Source organism: Carlito syrichta, unplaced genomic scaffold, assembly GCF_000164805.1.
Source record: "Carlito syrichta isolate Samal-C Ts95f unplaced genomic scaffold, Tarsius_syrichta-2.0.1 Scaffold121636, whole genome shotgun sequence".
Lineage (NCBI taxonomy): Eukaryota > Metazoa > Chordata > Mammalia > Primates > Tarsiidae > Carlito > Carlito syrichta.
This window is the reverse complement of record NW_007065732.1, coordinates 4,812-11,071: the sequence shown is the minus strand read 5'-3', so window position 1 is coordinate 11,071 and position 6,260 is coordinate 4,812. Positions and strand designations below refer to the sequence as shown.

General features: G+C 43.2%; 1 pseudogene; it reads right to left on the bottom strand.

Annotated features, from left to right (window-relative positions):
* Nucleotides 1-3,219: 3,219 nt before the first annotated feature.
* On the bottom strand, nucleotides 3,220-4,647 carry LOC103249597 (annotated as a pseudogene).
* Nucleotides 4,648-6,260: the final 1,613 nt, after the last annotated feature.

The window sequence follows — 6,260 nt, the reverse complement described above, 5'->3', positions numbered from 1 at the left end:
AATACATACTGAAAATGAGAGATAAATGTCACAATATTCAGGGGCCTGCCACACCAGTGCAAATTTGGGGGGCCCAGTGATCTGTGATATACCAAGACATCTCCTCCCAAGTAAAAGAGAAGTTATTATACATTATACCTCCTACTCTTAAGAAAAAGGCTGGGCCAAGTGTGATGACCCATGGCTGTAATCTCAGCATTTTGGGAGGCTGAGGCAGGAGGATCATTTGAGCCCAGGAGTTAGAGGCTGTAGTGAGTTATGGGCACCAGAGGAAGACCCTGTCAAAAATAAAAAATGAAAAAGAAAGAAAAAAGCATGCAAGAAAGAAAACTACAAAGCATTGATCAAATAAAATTTTTTTGAGTTGGAGTCTCACTCTGTCATCCAGGCTGGAGGCAGTGGCATGCTCACAGACACTGCAGCCTCTACCTTCTGGGTTCAGGTGATCCTTCTGCCTCAGTTTTCAAGTAGCTGGAACTACAGGTATGTGATACCACTCCTGGCTAATTTTTTGATTTATTGTAGAGACGAGGTCTCACCAAGTTGCCCAGATTGGGTGACAGAGTGAGACTCCTACTCAAAAAAAAAAAATCCTCAATTACTATGTTAAATGACCTATTTCTTTCTAAAGTCAACCAGTTTTTGAAATAATTTGAAGCTATATTGCTAGGGCATTTACATTTATGATGGCTATATCTTATGTTCTGCTGTTCCTTTTGTCAATATATAACATACTTTGTCACATGATATTTTTGCCTTAAATTCCAGTTTTGTCAGATATTGAAATTAATACTCTAGACTTCTCTGAGTTCATATTTGTCCAGTATACCTTTCTTTTTTTTTATTTTTTAAGTTGGAGTCTCACTCACTCCATCACCTAGGCTGGAGTACAGGTGCACACTACCATGCCCGACTGATTTTTTTATGTATTGTAGAGATGAGGGCTTGCCAAGTTGCCCAGGCTGTTCTCGAACCCATGGGCTCAGGCAATCCTCTTACCTTGGCCTCCCAAAGTGCTAGGATTACAAGCTTGAGCCACGGCACCCAACCCAGAATATCTTTCTTAAAATTTTGGCAAGCCGGGCTCGGTGGCTCAGCCTGTAATCCCGTGCCTTGGGAGGCTGAGGTGAGTGAATTGCCTGAGCCCGCACGTTCGAGACCTGCCTGGGCAACTTGGCGAGACCTCATCTCTACAATAAATAAAAAAATTAGCCGGCATGGTAGCACGCACCTGCAGTTCTGGCTACTTGGAAGGCTGAGGCAGAAGGATCGCCAGAGCCCAGCAGGTCGAGGCTGCGGTGGCCAGGAGCGGCCACTGCACTCCAGTCTGGGTGACTCCAACACACACACAAAAAAAAATTTGGTCTGTCTGTCGCTCTTTTTCACTAGTTAGTTGTCAACATTTCTCTTGTAGATAATATATTTTTGGGTCTTTTTGCATTTTCATTACTTTCAGATCAAAATATATTCTCAATTTTCATTGTAATTTCTTTTTTGATATATAGGATACTTGGAAGTGTACTACTTAATTTTCAAACTTATGGGGGATTTTATTAGTTTTCCTTTGGCTATTAATTTCTAGCTTAAATCTACTGCGGGCAAAGAACATACACTATAACTTTTCAGTCCTAAGAAAGTTGTCAAGATTGTGGCCCAGTATATGGTCAATTTGATAAATAATTGTGTAACCCTTAAAGGGAATATGTTTCCTGCACTTTTCTGGAGTATATAGTCTCTCTCTTTCTTTCAAGTTGGTTAATCACGTTGTTCAAGTTTTAAAAGATTAAGTGATGTTTTGTCTGATTGGTCTGTCACGTAGGTAGAGAAGTGTGTTTAAAATCTCCAAATATAATTGTGAATGTACCTACTTTTTAATGTTATTATTTTAAGACTATGTTATTAGGTACACTTATGTCTATAATTCTTATTTTTCCTAGGATAGTAACCCTTTTGATTATGACTTGGTCCTTTATATGTCTAATAATGTGTGTTACCTTAAAGTCCACTTGTACATTACTGTATCTTTATCAGCTTTCTTTTGGCTAATGTTTGCATGAAATATCTTTCTTTTTCCTTTTACTTTCAGTCTTTTGTGTTCTTTAAAATATATCTTGTTAACGGAGTAGAGTTTGGTTTCTAAATCCAATTAAACAATCTTTGTCTTTTGATTGGAGATAATTTACTCTTACATTTGAGGTTTAATCTATCATCTGACTCTTTTTATATTTAACCAATCATTTTTGTTGTTATTTTTCTCCTCTTTTGCTCTCCACTTGGATTGAGTGTATTTATTTATTTATTGTAGAGATGAGGTCTTGCCAAGTTGCCCTGGCCGATCTCAAACCCGCAGGCTCAGCCAATCCATTTTCCTCGGCCTTCCAAAGTGCTGGGATTACAGGTTGAGCCACCGAGCCCAGCCAGATTGAGTGTTTTAATTATTCTCCTCCCCCCATTGACATGTTAGTTACATACATTTAATTGTCTTTTAGTTACTACCTTGAGATTACAACAGAAATTATTATTAGAGCCTACTATGCATTTGCATTTTTATCATTTCAAATGCATATCAAATCAGGACAATGTCAAGATTTTGGAACACTGTGATTCTACTTTCTTCTGCTTCCTACTTGACCAGTAGAATGCCCTAGAAGTGATATTCTGGGAATTTCTTTCTTTCTTTCTTTCTTTCTTTCTTTCTTTCTTTCTTTCTTTCTTTCTTTCTTTCTTTCCTTCTTTCTTTTTCTTTCTTTCTTTCTTTCTTTCTATTTTGCCTATTAAAAGGTTTGTTTTCTTCTTTATGCTCAGAAACTAAGAAACGGCCTTGACCCCCAAAGGGTCTCGTCTTGGAGAAATGGGAGACAGAGAGAGTGATAAGAGAGTGTTGGTGTGAGGTTAAATGTGGGAGTTCTTCCAGCCTTCCCTACTATCACGTCTCATTTCAGCGTCCCCCACCAAAATATTTAGGACATAGCTTGCCACCCGCTGTGGGACTGAAGAAGCAGAGCTGTCATCAAAAACTTAATGCCCGCGTTCAGCAAGAGATGAGTCCAGTGCGTATCTTTGGGGGTAGGGGAGAGGGCGTGCAGGGGTTGGTGCAGGGGTTGGCGGAGGGCAAGAGAGGAGAGGCTGGGACACTGTCCCCTCCCAATGATAATGGGGATCTCGGTCCTGCCCCCACCTCTCCCGGCACCATCCACGCCCTTCTTCCGGCCCCCCTTCCTAGCACAACTGGTCATCACAGTCATCATCCTTTGTTCCCTTCAGCCAAAGACAGGCAAAGTCCTCAAACACAAAGTCCTCGTCCTTGGTACAGTTGGCATCAAGTTCAATGAGGTTGGTATCCAAAGGGACATCTGTTCCTGGAGCGGCGACTGGGGTCTGGGGAGGGTGATGTGGATTTGCCTACTTTTTAACATTATTATCTTAAGACTGTGTTATTAGGTACATTTATGTCTATAATTCTGTTTTCCCTAGGCTAGTGACCTTTTTGATTATCACTTGGTCCTTTATATTTCTAATAATGTGTGTGGCCTTAAAGTCCACTTTTATATTAATATATCTATATCAGCTTTCTTTTGGCTAATGTTTGCATGAAATATCTTTCTCTTTCCTTTTACTTGGGGTGCGTAAGAACCAAAGGCAGCTCCACAGAGACATTCCTGCCTCAAGACACCACCAACTTCACCTTGGCCCTGTAAGACACCAGGATTCCCAGGACCTCCTTGTTGGCACCTTCCTTCACAATGGTGCTGGAAGCCAGGTTGGCGTCCTCGTACTTGAGCTCCCCATCCAGAGCAAGGCCACACTTCTCCCGGTTGTCACTGAGCAGTGGGGGTATGGTATACACCTTAGAGAATGTGGAACTGGGAGATACCTGGTCATCTTGTTCGGGCTGAGCTATAGGACACTTGTACTGGGCGGTGCTGAAGAGACAGATGTCAGCATACTGTCTCACCGAGACTTTGATCTTCTTGATGGTCTTGGTGGCATTGATGGTGACGTGGACACTGACACTGAGGGGTTCCCCATGGACGTATGGCTCCTTGTCCAGGGAAGCCTCAAGGTGCAGGGACTGGTCAGACATGAGGAAGTGGCATGTGGTTTTAGCTGAAGGCTGGGGGCCAGGTTTCTCTGGGGCAAACTGTGTCTTCCGGATCACCAGTCGCACAGAGTTCCTTTTGTGGCTTTTCTATTCTAGTGATTTGGCACAGAAGGCGCCATCTCAAAGTCTGCCCCACAGGCCTTTCCTGTATCTTCTGGTCCTGGCTGCAGCGTGACAGAGCAGGACAGATTCTAGGGCATTGTGGAAAAACGGGGGGGTGTAGGCATGTCAGCTGCCGGTCCTGCAGGTGGGTGGGGGCCTGGGGAGGGTTGGGCATTTGGGGAAGGTCTGGTAAGTGGCGATGAACAGGTCTTTGCAGAAGGGCAAACCCAGCACATCCAGGTCTTCGCGGCCATAGCAGAAGGCGCAGGTGCGGTTAACAAACATTTTGTGGTTCTTCAGGTATTCAGGGTCCATAAGCACCATGCCATCTACAGGGTCCACTTTGTCCAGGTGATTTTCAAAGTCCTGCTTGCCCAAGTACATGGAGAATTGCAGTTAGGGCCTGACTTCTTGAAGACCCTGGTCCTGGGTTTCTCCCCCATGGTGCATGCACCTGCCACCCGCTCCTGGGAATTTCAAGCGAAGACTTTAGGACTGACAACTTCTGCTTCCTTCCCCTCTGAATGCTTGCTCTTGGAATGCTCTCCCTTGGTATCCAGCTGTTTTCCTGTAAGATACCATCCCACATGAAGGGACCACAAGGAGGAGAACCAAGGCTCTCTGGTTCACAGCTCCAGGTGAGCTTTCAGCATCAGCCAACACAAACTGTGAGCCATACAAATAAGTCATCTTAGCCATTTCAGCACAGGTGATGTAGCCAAGGGGACATCATGAAGAGAAAAGAACCAACCCTCAGAATCATGAGAGATAATGCAAGTTTTGTAGTGTGTGTGTGTGTATCGGGGTCTCACTCTGTCGCCTGAAATGGAGTGCAGTGGCATGATCACAGCTCACCCCACTACAGCCTCAAACTCCTGGGCTCAGGTGATCCTCCCTCCTCAGCTTCCCAAGTAGCTGGGGCTACAGGTGCAGGCCACCATGCCAGACTAATTTTTTTTTTATTTTTGTAGAGATGAGGTCTCACTATGTTGCCTAGGCTGGTCTCAAACTACTGGGTTCAAGCAACCCTCCCATCTTGGCCTCCCAAAGTGATAAGATTACAGGTATGAGCCAACATCTTTCCCAGCCAGTTTTATATTTTAAGCCACTATGATAATATAAAAGCTTATTAGTTCTAATATCTTTTTTCTATGGAAATGGTCTCTAGATTTGAGTCTTTCTTGGTGGCATTATAAACTTTAGTAGTTTTTGTAAATGTTTGTTTATTCCACTGACAATTGATACTGGCAAATTTTAATGCAAATAAAATTTAGAGCCTCAAAAGTATTTGGAAGTGTATCTAATAAATTACTACCACAAATGTTAAAATACATAAAGATCGTACTTAATTGTATTCAACGTATAACTTTTAGTGCACCCCACATCAATTTCTTATCCATAATACATTACTTGCTGTGCTATTCATCAAATTCAATTATACATTTGACCTGGTTGTAGTACAATACAAGGTATGTTATAGTAGAGTTAGAGCAAGCCTGACCTGAAGCAGGAGTGGGAAAGTTCACACATAACAGGAGAATGAATCAGACTTTATCAAGTGGCAAGTGGAAGAATAATCTGAAAACTAGATAAATGTCTGGGAGGTCAGTCATTGTTCTGCAACAAAGACCATCTGGTTCAGTGGGTGCCAGTAAAAGTTTAACAACTGGGCCAGGTTTGGTGGTTCAGCCTGTAATCCCAGCACTTTGGGAGGCCAAGACCAGTGGATTGCCTGAGCCCGCGGGTTCGAGCCCCGCCTGGGCAACTTGACAAGACCTCATCTCTACAATAAATCAAAAATTAGCCATGCATGATAGCACATGCCTGTAGTTCTGACTACTTGGAAGGCTGAGGCAGAAGGATCACCAGAGCCCAGCAGGTCGACACTGGTGTGACCATGAATATGCCACTGCACTCCAGCCTGGGAGACAGAGTGAGACTCCAACTCAAAGAAAAAAAAAGTTTAACAACTGTATCTTTGGGGGGATGTCCTTGGTATGTAGCATTTGTAGATACCTGTGGTGTCAGTGCTCCCACCAGGACCTAGTTCAAGCTG